We start from the raw sequence: 12,224 nt of genomic DNA, 5'->3' as shown, positions 1-12,224 counted from the left end.
TCATCCTTCCATCCCCGGAAATGGGTCTGTGGTTTCCCCCAGCCTTGTATTTTCTCCCTACCAGCCCACTGCTGAGGAGGAAGGGTAGGGAGGGCCAAATACCACCTACCACAGTCAGACCCAACCTGAGCGCCCAGGTCTTCCCCGTCCGGTTCTCAGAACAGGGGCCAGAGTCTGGCACCACGTGGTGCCCACAAATGATTCATAACATTTTCAGACAGGTATCTGTTCCCTCGCTTGTCCCAGATCAAAATGCCTCCCTCAATAGTCATACCACAAGCATTTACTGAGGACCCCCTGGGAGCCAGGCAGTGTCCCCTGAACAATAGGAGAGCCAAGAATGAGCACACCAAGATCTCAGAGCCCCAGGAGCTGACCGGGAATGAACCAAGGTCAAGTACGATCTGCACTGTGCAGAGGGCAAACCAAAGGCTGAGTGGGCTTGGAGGAGGCGAAAGTGGCCGGTGGCAGTGGCTCACGCCTTGGGAGGCCAAGGCAGGCACATCACAAGGTCAGGAATTTGAGACCAGTTTGGTTAACATAGTGAAACCCTTTTTCAACTAAAAACACAAAAACCAGCCGGGCATGGTGGCACATGCCTGTAGTCCCACCTACTTGGGAGGCTGAGGCAGAAGAATCGCTTGAACCCGGGATGCGGAGATTGTGGTGAGCCAAGATCCTACCACTGCACTCCAGTTTGGGTAACAGAGTGAGACTTGTCTCAAAAAAAATTTAAAAAAAGGAGGACAAGTGAACCCAAAAATGGGGTGGAGCATCAGGCCTGACTTCAATCCTTAGCTCCTGCTCCCCACCAACCTCATTTCCCAGCCATTCGCTGTGCTCCAATCAAGTGGGCCTTCTCTCCCCACTCAGGGTCTCTGCACTGGCCGTTCCCTCTGCCCAGAACTGGCTCTTCCTTATCAATCAGGTTTCATTTCCTATGTCATCTCCCTAAAGAGCCTGCATCCCCATCCCACCACACTAGCCTGATTTTATTCACCATAGGTCTAGTGTTCACATCTGTTCATTGGTTTATCACCTGTCTACCCAACCAGAATCTAAGGATGCTGTCCCTCTCAATCACTGCAGAGTCTGCAGTCTCTAAACCCTGCTCAGCACTGGCAGGTGCTCAGAAGGGAAGAGCCTTCCAGCTCAGGAGCTGTCCCTTCCTTTTGGGGGCAGACCCAAGAGCCAGAGCATTCTTCCTTATGTCGAATCATAACCCAGACTCTAAAATTCCCCAGCCCTGGATCCCAGCTCTGCCCCCTGTACTGGCCCATAGGAAGCCTCATTCTAGTCCTTCCTAACAAGTATTTTAGCCATTTCTTAACTAAACTGCCTGTTGCAACAGGACACCGCTGACAGGCCCTCTGCCTAACAGGCCCTGGTGGCCTCCTGAGTACAAGCTCTGCATTGGCCAATGTCCCCACGCAGAAATGGGCATATTACTATTATTAGCAATAACAACAGCAGCTAATATTTGTTAGACAACATGTGCCAGATACACTGTTAAGCACTTTAGACACATTGTTTCATTTCAGCCTCCCAATGCTATGAGCAAGGTATTATTATTATGCACATTTTACCAATGAGGAAACTAATGTTAAGCAACTTGTCCAAGGTCACACAGCCACGAATTGGCAAAACTGGGATTAGAACCCAGGGAGCCCAACCAAGGAGTCCAGAATCAAGCATCCTTCCTCCCCCTTGCCACCCGCTTGGACCTGTGTAGTGGATGGAGGGTACGCACTGCACAGAGCAGTCCCACAGCCTCTGTCCAGACAGCAGGTCAGAAGCTAAGGGCCTTTGAGCCAGGCACAGGGCCTGAACTCCTCAGCTGAGTTTCTTGAGTCCAGCACGGGCCTCAACAGGGATGTCAGTCACATTCACATTGTTAATCTCGGCCCAACCTTCTGCCTGGTCGCCTTCAATTAGAATCTTGATTTTATCACACTGTGCACTTGTCACTCCTCACAGCTCTGGGTGACTACAAGGAGTTGGCTGACTTCCTGTTTAAGTCTTCATCCAAGTCACTGATAAGAACGTTCAGTTGGAGTAGGTCTGGGGCAAGCCTTGTAGCCCCACCACTAGGGCCCCAGGCCAGGCCGACAGCAGCCCCCAAATCCATCAGCACCCATTGGGCATAACTGTAGGGAACCTAATGACCTCTGCCCAGCCTGCGTTTTCCCAATGTGCCCCTAATACAGCCCCACACCCAAATTAACAATTCTCTGAAAACCACCTCTGCAGCATTTCTCGCGTCCACCAGGTCATCTATCAAAAATGAAGGCATAAAAAGGGAATGAGCAAAGTCAAGGAACTGCGCCCCCGGCCCTCGACACAGTCCACCAGGGTAAGGAGGTCTGGAAATACCCGCCCCCACACCACCCCACCCCACCCCACCCAATGTAAGGAGGGAAGATGTTGCGGCAAACAACAACAACAACAACACGCCTGGGAGACACAAACCCCGAGTCCTAAGCCCCAGCTCCGCCTGACTCCACGAGACCCCCTGCCTTGGTTCCTCGACCCAGTCCCGCGAAAGGGCTGCATCGCGCAGCATCGGTCCCTCCCGGCTGAGTCTCCTGGCAGACGAGCTCCCGCGCTCCTGGAACCGGTTCCCGCAGCCGGCGGGGAAATGGAAGGAATTTCTCTGGCCTGGCCACCTCCAGCGCCCCTCGTGGGCCAAACCCCACCCTTGGCGGGCTGGGGAGAGAAAGCCTTGGCCGTCGCTCTTGGGGGCTGACTCGGAGCCAGCAGGTTCCGCTGGGAATCCATTCCCTCTCCCCGACTCCCCTAGTTTCCAAGCGGGACTCCCGGCGTGGCCCCGAGCCCGCCCCAAGGCATCCACCAAGGCCCCGAGACTGCCCGGCCTCTCCCGGGCCCACCTCCCGCCACCCCAATGGCCCCTCACCTGACCCTGCGGGCTCCGCTCGCCTCTCCACCCCCGCTTTCCGGGGTCGCGCACCAGCCGGCCCGAAGCTGCTCCGCGCCGCAGGGGCGCCCATGCCAGGAGGCCGGGGGTCGCGGGTACCGCGCTGGGACCCCGCCAGTTCCGCCGCCACCGCTGCCTCGCGCTCCTGCAGCCGCGCCGCCGCCGCTCGGCGCCCCCCGCCCCCGGGAAGCCCCCCGCCAGCAGTTCCGGCCGCGCCGCGCCCCCCGCCCCCGCGCCCGCGGCCGCCCGCGCGCTGCCCCAGCCCCGGCGCGCCTCCCCCGGCGGCCGGGGCGGGGACCGTGACGCGCGCCCATTGACGTCTCCGGAATCCCGGCGGCGGCGGCCGACGCAGCCTCATCAATGGGGCTAAAAATAGCGGCGCCCGGAATAGCCTTGAGCGCCCCGCCCCGCGGCTCCCCCCACGCTGCACACCCGGTTACATAACCCGCCTCCCGCGGCCGGAGCCGGGGAGCTGGTTCTCAGGTGAGGGAACCGAGGCCTCGCTCACAACTCTCGAGGCGGCGCACCCGGGGCTAGGCTATAAATAAACTTACCCGGGGCTTCCCCAGGAAGAAGTGGAAAGAGCGAGGTTCAGAGAGGCTCGGTGACGGCTCACAGTCACACAGCAATTCGTCTGCTCTCGAAGACAGGGCCTGGCCTTTGAGTCTGCGGGCGCCTTGCCTGCATCGCTTGGCCTTCATGCCACCCCAAGAACAAGAAACCTAGATAGCAGGGCACCCAGCTTCCACACGAGAAGGCAGCTTATAGAGAAAAAGGACTTCCTGGGAGGGTGAGATTCCTCCTGAAGAGGGCACTTCCCGAGGAGCGGGTGCAGGCCGCGGCAAAGCCCAGGTGATGGATTCACTTATCTGGCTGCTCCCATGCCACTGTGTGGCCTAGGGCAGTCGCTTGACCTCTCGGAGCCTCAGCTTCCTCAACTATAAAATGAAGATGATATGGTCCGATTATCCACCCTTTCTGGTTGTCAGGACAATAACAGCTGCACAGGTGCCTTGTACACAGTAGACCCTCAGAGCTGGTTCTCCTCCCTGCTCTCCCCAGTCCACAGGAGTGCTTAATGCTCTCAGAGGCCCACTGCCGTGGCCAGGAAGCCCTGGGAGGCCCACCCTCGCCTGACCGGTGTCTCCAGGCCCAGGCTTCCACGGTAAGAATCTTCCTGGGGATGCAGGCACTTGGAAGGTTCCTCTCTCCCACGTGACTGGAGCCCTCTTTGGAAATGGGAGAACCATCCTGTCCTGAGCAAATCCTCCTCCCCCAGCAGCTGCCCACTCAGGAGTGGCTGGTCAGGAAGGCCAGGCAGGCCAAAGTTGGAGCAGTGGGGTTGGGGCTGGCTGGGTGGGGTTGGGGGTTACCATCGCTGCTCCTGTACCCCCATACAGATATGGCGATTGGGGAACACTCGTTAGGAGGATCCAGTCATGTGCCCTGCTGTGCCAGCCACTAGCCCTGCTCCTTTTTGGAACCACCTTAAATTATGAGCATGCTATACAATCCCCAGCACCAGGCCAGGCCCCACGCAGCAAAGAATCTCTTCTGTGCTCAAAATTCTCCCAAAAGAGGCCCCACACCTCCACTCAGCCCTCATTCCAGGGGCTGCATTCCTCTCTCCACCCCACTGCCCACCCCCAGAAATCCTTTGCTGGACCGATCCTAAACTCTTGGCGCAACTCGGAATTCCCTTTCTCTCTTTCTTCATAATGATCCCAAGAACCTCTGGTTTGTCTCAAAATCACCTCCCAATAACCTGTACGTTTCTCTCCCAGGTTCAAGTATTAGGTCAATTTACAGATAAAGAAACTGAGGCTTCAAAAATGATAAGGTGTCAGGTGGGGGAAAGGGTCAGGCTTTTCCTCACTCACCTGTGCCCTCCTCTTTTCCACCCAGCAGCTCCTTTCAGATGGGCTTCTTAGAGAAGCAGCTACCCCACCCCCTCTTTTCCTTTCTTTTTCCAGAAGCCTAACTTTTGAAATACATTTTAAAATATTTGCCTGTGTGGGAGAAATACATTTATTTAGACAGGAAGGGAAAAAAAGGGCTCAGTTACCAGTTTTTCCATGAAGGCTTCCAGCCCACAGAGGTCTCTCCTTTCCATAAATACTTTTAGCATAACTTGTCTTTATTATATATTCTCCTATTTATAATCAAATAAAACATATTCTAAAATGTGGAATGCCAGATCACGCACGCTTTGGGTGGCATGTGGAGGCGGTGTGAGATGGTGGAAGAAGCAGTCTCTAGAGGCCTGGGATTGACACTGGTCGGAGGGGTGAATAGCTATGGAGGTGCCCTGTACACAGCAGACACTCAGAGTTAGTTCTCCTCCCTGCTGTGCCCAAGGAGTCTGATTCCCCTAATCCACAAGCGATTCTGTCTCTTACCAGCTGTGTGACTTCAGGGAAGTTACTTGCCCTCTCTGGTCAGGAAGGCCAGGCAGGCCAATGTTGCAGCAATGGGGTTGGGGCTTCAGTTTCCTCACCTCGAACACAAAGATGATAAGAAACCTATCTCATAGAGTTGCCATGAGAGTCCCTCTTTGATAGCAGACATAAAGCATGAAGGAGAGTCTGGCACAATGTGGCAGATCTGCCATTTCCATACAGGAGGACTTGGAGGACAGTCAGGGCTGGGGTCTTGTCTTGAAGCTCTGTATCCAAGGTGCTTACCCTAGCTTTGCCCAGCTGGTATGTTTATTGGGAATACTGGGGGCCTTGGGGGCTGCACAGATAGGAGCAATGTTGCCTCTTAGTCATTACAAAGATCCAGTACATGTCAGCCCCGTTGCTGTCTCTCTGATCCAGGTCACTCAGCTAGTAAGTGGCCCAGCCAGAACCATAGTCCTGGTCTTCCGACTCCCAGACCAGTGCTCTTTCTTCTACGCACCCTCTCATTCCTTTATATCTGACTCCTCTCCTTTCTACGGGCACGGCTTCACAGGCCTACTGCAGATAGGAAAGCTGAGGAGAGAGAAGGTGAGGAAGGCATGGCCCAGGGAGTAGGAGCAGAGGGCAGACAGGCACCGTGGTCAGTGCCACCCCACATTGTGGGAGGTTCCTAGAGGACAGACTCCTCCGCAGAAAGCTGGCTCCTAGTCTGGTGAGAGGCAGGACACAAGACTAGGTGTGAAAACATTGCCAGGAGATCTAAGAAGTGGCCTCCAAGAAGCCTTGAGCTGGCATTGGGGTGGAATCTAGAGGACTAGTCTGAGAGGCCTCCCTGGAGGAAAAGAATGTAGGGCCCAGTGTGAAAGAGACAGGACAGGCAGGGGACAGAGGAAAGGCACTCCATGGAGAGAAGCTGCCCCCAAAGCTTAGGTATGTGGCAGGGCAGGGCTGAGATCCTGAGGGTGGAAAGCAGCGGGCCAAGGTGAGCCACAGGACCTAGGACCATGGGCTACACTCTCAGTGGCCCTCCCCAGGTGCCCTCCATCTCACAGCACCTGAAACTCCACCCTGCCTAGGAGACACCCTTCCACTCCACCTCCACCCTGGCCCTCTGGGGCGGGGGTCAAAGGATGTCAGGGGGGTTCCCTAGGGCATTTGGGCCAAGAAGGGGCTCTCCTGCTCAGGCCCTGGCCCTGAATAAGGAGAGGGGCTGTGGAAGGGCTTCCCTTCATGTTTCCTCCTTCATCTTGAGGATTAACAATTACCTTGCCGGGGTCCCCCCCACCTCTCCCCAGGCTTAAGAGCAATTCAAGGGCCAAAAAAATAGGGTCTTCCTGGGCCTGTCCAGAGACACCGCCCAGATGGGGTTTCACTCTCCAAACTGCGGAAGGACGAGAAGCCGCACTCGGTGTCTTGGAAGCGCCTCCACATTTGCTCTCCTGAGTTGCCATGCAAGGCGTCAGGGCCCCAGGAGAAAGTGGCCAAGGTCACCAGACCGGAAATGGCGGAACCGGAATGAATGCGAGATTCTCCCTACATCCAGGCCAGGGCTCTTAAAAATTCTCTGCAATTGTATTTGTTAAATTACAAAATCAAACATGCTCGTGGTAAACAAACGCGAGCGTTCCAGGCCTGCGTGATTTACGAAGTGAGAGGCCCGTAATCGCACTCCCAAAGGAGAGCAGGTTTGGTCATCCTCCGGCGCCGGCTTCCAGATTTCTCTCCGCGTCGCCAGAGATGGGATCTGGCCCAGCGGGTCCTCCCTGAGGGGCCCGCGGCCGGAACGCCGGGCCGGAAGGAACAGGGCCGAGCCCCCGCCGCGCTCTCAGGGGCGGCCGCGCTGCGCCGCGCCAGGCCCGGCTGGGCGGGGTGCGGCCGGGGAAGCCGCTACGTCACTAGCCAGTCCGGAGGGAGCCGCCGCAGGTCCAGCCAGGATTCCATTACCTCACCCGGCGGCGCGGAGCTGCGGCTCGGTCAACACCCCTGCACACCATTGGCTTTCGTTCCGCCCCTCTGACCAATAGCATGGTCGCATGCAAATGAGCCAGGGAACCGAAGCTTCCTTCAGTCTGGGGCAGGCAAACAGACGTCATTGTGGAGGGGGGGGATGAGTTAAGAGGGGTCCTGAAATCTGTAGGGTGCTGATCTGGGGGCTTTTTAGCCCAAATCTGTTCCACTTGTCCTGAGGAAAATGGAATGTAATTAGGGGTGAGCGCTCTTAATTCTTGAGCTGTCTTTCCAGATACACCTCGCTGCTTGGAGATTCAGTGAACCTAAGAAACGGTGCAAAAACTATTTAGGTCAACTTGGAAAGCAGGGGAAGGAAGAAATAAGAAATAAAGAGGTACGGAAAGCTGGAACATACTTCGGAGAGACACCTAGGCCAACCCTCTTACTGGAAACATAGCACAGAACAAAACAGGCACAGTTCCTGCCCCCGGGCTCACAACCAAGGAGGAGAGATCAATGTTCAACAATCTTGCACATAAGTAGTAAGTGCCATGGTGTTAGGGTTCTCCAGAGAAACAGAACCAATAGGATGAATATACAGAGATGTAGAAAAAGATTCATTATGAGGCATTGGCTCCCATGATTACGGATGCTGAGAAGTCCCACGATTTGCCCTCCGCAAGCTGGAGTGGTTCCAGCCCGCGTCTGAAGTTGCAAGAATCAGAACATGGATGTCTGCGGGAGGGAAAATATGATGTCTCAGCTCAAAGAAGAGCACATTCGCCCTTCCTCTGCCTTTTTGTTCTATTCAGGTACTTAGCAGATTAGATGATGCCTGCCCATAGCGGTGAGGGCGATCTTCTTCCACCGATTCAAATGCTAATCTCTTCCAGAAACAGCCTCACAGAGACACCTAGAAATAACATTTTACCAGCTATTTGAGCACCCCTTACCCCAGTCAAGTTGACACTTAAAATTAACCATCACAACCATAAAGAGAAAAACAAATGCAGGATGTCAGTGAGGTAGCTCTAATTTCGGCAAGGGGTGCAGGAGAAATTACGGGCGTGGCCAGCGCGGTGGCTCATGCTTGTAATCTCAGCACTTTGGGAGGCCCAGGCAGGTAGGTCACTTGAGGTCAGGAGTTTGAGACCGGCCTGGCCAACACAGTGAAACCTCGTCTCTACTAAAAATACAAAAATTAGCTGGGCATGGTGCCGCATGCCTGTAATCCCAGCTACTGGGGAGGTTGAGGCAGGAGAATCGCTTGAACCTGGGAGGCAGAGGTTGCAGAGAGCCGAGATCACGCCACTGCACTCCAACCTGGGTGACAGAGCTAGACTCCGTCTCAAAAAGAAAAAGAAAAGAAATTACAAGCGTTAGCCACCACGCCTGGCAGGAAGTAGTTTTTAAACTGAGGTGAGGCTGAGCACTACTGGAGGCTCATGCCTGTAATCTCAGCACTTTGGGAGGCTGAGACGGGAGGATCGTTTGAGCTCAGGAGTTTGAGACCAGCCTGGGCAACACAGACTTTGTCTCTTCTACTACTTCTAGTACAACAACAACAACAACTACTACTACTACTACTAGCCTGCTTGGTGTAACAGGCCTGTGGTCTCAGCTACTCCAGGGCTGAGGTGAGAGAATCACTTGAGCCCAGGAGGCTGAGGCTGTGATAGCACCACTGCACTCCAGCCTTGGCAACAGAGTGAGACCCTGTCTCAAAATAAATAAACTGAGGGGAATTTGTTGGTGGAGAGTTGGGGGAAAGGGACGAGTTGCAGGGAGAGGAAATAGTAGATGGGAAGTACCAGCTCCTTAGAGCAGCAGAGTAAGGCGAGTGGCTGGAGCCCAGCGACTAAGGGGACAGAGCTGGGGATGCGGCGAGAGGAGTGCTCAGCCCAGTCCACAGACCCTTGTGCTGGGCTCTGTCTGATGACTTCTTTCCTTTGTCTCTTCTTTCAGCAGCCATCTAAGGTGGGCACTATTTTAGCATTGAGGAAACTAAAGCTCTAAAAGGTTAAGTAGGCTGGGCATGGGGCTCACGCCTGTAATCCTGGCACTTTGGGAGGCCAAGGCAGGCGGGTCACATGAGGTCAGGAGTTCAAAACCAGCCTGGCCAACATGGTGAAACCCTGTTTCTACTAAAAATACAAAAATTAGCTGGGCATGGTGGCCCATGCCTGTAATCCCAGCTACTTGGGAGGCTGAGGCAGGAAAATCACTTGAACCCAAGAGGTGGAGGTTGCAGTGAGCCGAGACTGTGCCACTGCACTCCAACCTGGGCAGCAGAGCAAGACTCTTACTCAAAACATAAAAGATTAAGTGTCCAGTGTCACACAGCTGAGAAGTAGTAGCAGAGCATGGATTTGCATTTAGACCAGTGTGGCCTCACAGTCCTTACACTGAGCTGCTCTATTATGGCCTCCCAGAGAAGAAGTTGAGCTTCCCAGAGGTGAAGTGATTTGCCCTTTATTTCATGACTTGCTGCAGGGCTGGGACCCCTGCCTCAGAGAGGTCTGCAGATACTGTGAAGGGAGACAGGGCCTAGGAAAGGGGAGAGAAACAGGGAGGGTGGAGAAAAGAAGAGTCCTTGCCCAAGCTGGAACTTAGAGTTTGCTGGGGTAGAAAGACACACAAGTTTGTAAGTGTCCACCTCTGGGGGTGTGCTGCTGGCCAGTAGCCGCCGCCCTGGAGGCTGTGGGAGGGCTGGTGGCTGGGACAGCCCAGATTAGCTGGGTTTTGTGTGCTGTGCCCGTTGCTAAGAAACACTGCTGCTGCTCTCACCAGCAGAGCCAGCTCTGATTACCTGTGACAACCCTCAAGGGAGAGTGCCTGGAGAAGACACGAGGCAGGCAGGAGGGCACTGGAGGAGGCCCAGCCCTTCCCCAACAGATTCACCTGGCAGAGGGGTGGGTGTTCCTTAGCTTTCTGGTGTACTGTTGTTTTGGGTTTTTGGGTTGTTGTTTGTTTTGAGACAGGGTCTCATTCTGTTGCCCAGGCTTGAAGGCAGTGATGCAATCTTAGCTCATTGCAGCCTCAGCCTCTCTGACTCAAGTGATCCTCCCACCTTTGCCTCCCAAGTAGCTGGGACTACAGGCATGTGCCACCATGCCTGGCTAATTTTTGTATGTTTTGTAGAGACAGAATTTCACTATGTTGCCCAGGCTGATCTCAAACTCCTGAGCTTAAGTGATCCACCTGTCTCAGCCTCTCAAAATGTTGGATTACAGGCATGAACCACTGCACCAGCCCTCTCTGCTGTACATTAGGAGGCTCTTTTCCCTGTGCCTTGCCCATGGGCTCAGAACTCCAGGACCCACAGACGCACAAGGAGGGTGCAAAGGCATGGGCAGTAGTATCTGGGCACAGGCGGGGTCTTCGGGGAGTGCTGATGCAGGAGTTTGGAGGGAGTTCTGCCCCCACATCTGAGCACCAGGTGAGAGGTGGAGTGTGTGCGCATGTGTGTGTCCCTTCCATCATTGGACAGGCCATCTGTGGTCGGGCGGGTGGGGCAACTCACTCACTTTCCACTGCTCTGTTAGAAAATGTCTCACACTTCTCCAGCTGGGGGCTTCCCCCCATCAGAGGGTCCTGGAGTCACAGAGAACACAGGTCCTAGCTCCCTGGAAGTGCCTGTTGTGCCTATTCCACTAAAGGATTTGGGGACTCATAAAGGAATATTTTCACTTAAAGCATTAATATTTTTAGAGAGAAGTTGCTTTGTTGTTGTTGTTGTTTGTTTGTTTTTGACAGAGTCTCACTCTGTCACCAGGCTGGAGTGCAGTGACGCGATCTTGGCTCACTTCAACCTCCGCCTCCTGGGTTCCAGCGATTCTCCTGCCTCAGCCTCCCAAGTAGCTGGGATTACAGGTGCACACCCCCACGCCTGGCTAATTTTTGTATTTTTAGTAGAGACCGAATTTCACCATGTTGACTAGGATGGTCTTGATCTCCTGGCCTCATGAGCCATCCGCCTCGGCCTCCCAAAGTGCTGGGATTGCAGGCGTCGGGTTTTTTTTTGTTTGTTTTGTTTCTTAAGTAGGTTTCTTAAAGACACAGAATCAGCATGGCCATAGTCATTCATATTTCCCTCTTTTTTTTTGTTTTTTTGTTTTTGGAGACAGGGTCTCACTTTGTCACTACACTCCCAGGCTGGAGTGTAGTGGCACAATCTTGACTCACTGCAGCCTCACCCTCCTGGGCTCAAGTGATCTTCCCACCCCAGCTGACTCCCGAGTAGCTAGGACTAAAGGTACATGCCACCACGCCTGGCTAAGTTTTGTATTTTTTGTAGAGACAGGGTTTCATCATGTTGTCTAGGCTGGTCTCGAACTCCTGGACTCACACAATCCTCCCACCTCAGCCTTTAAAAGTGCTGGAATTACAGGCATGAGCCACTGCACCTGATCAACATAATCATAGTTCTTAACACATGATCACCATATGCTGGGAGAACACTGCCCTACACTCCGAGCCTAGCCAGGTGCTCTCAGGAGTAGGGATGTATGTGCTAGTCCCTGCAGGTGTGTGTGGCTCTGCCCTCACACACATTGGACATCAGGGTATATGGGTGCCTCCCTGTGTCCAGGGCCACCAGTTCAATGACAGAGTGGGCTGTGAAACAGGAGGCATGGGGACGTGGTGGAGTGCAGCCTTGGAATGACACCTGCACCCCCAATTTCTCAGGCTCCTCTTCCTCTTTTCATTTCGTTCTTTTTTCTTTTCTTCCTTTCTTTCTTTCTTTTTTTTTTTTGAGATGGACTTTCACCCTTGTTGCCCAGGCTGGAGTACAATGGTATCATCTCAGCTCACCGCAACCTCCATCTCCTGGGTTCAAGCAATTCTCCCGCCTCAGCCTCCAGAGTAGCAAGGATTACAGGCGTGCACCACCATGCCCGGTTAATTTTGTATTTTTAGTAGAGACAGGGTTTTTC

This window comes from Aotus nancymaae, unplaced genomic scaffold (assembly GCF_030222135.1).
Source record: "Aotus nancymaae isolate 86718 unplaced genomic scaffold, 86718_ANA_hifiasm-v0.15.2.pri h1tg000016l, whole genome shotgun sequence".
Lineage (NCBI taxonomy): Eukaryota > Metazoa > Chordata > Mammalia > Primates > Aotidae > Aotus > Aotus nancymaae.
The sequence above is the reverse complement of the archived record's forward strand: the minus strand, read 5'-3'. Positions refer to the sequence as shown.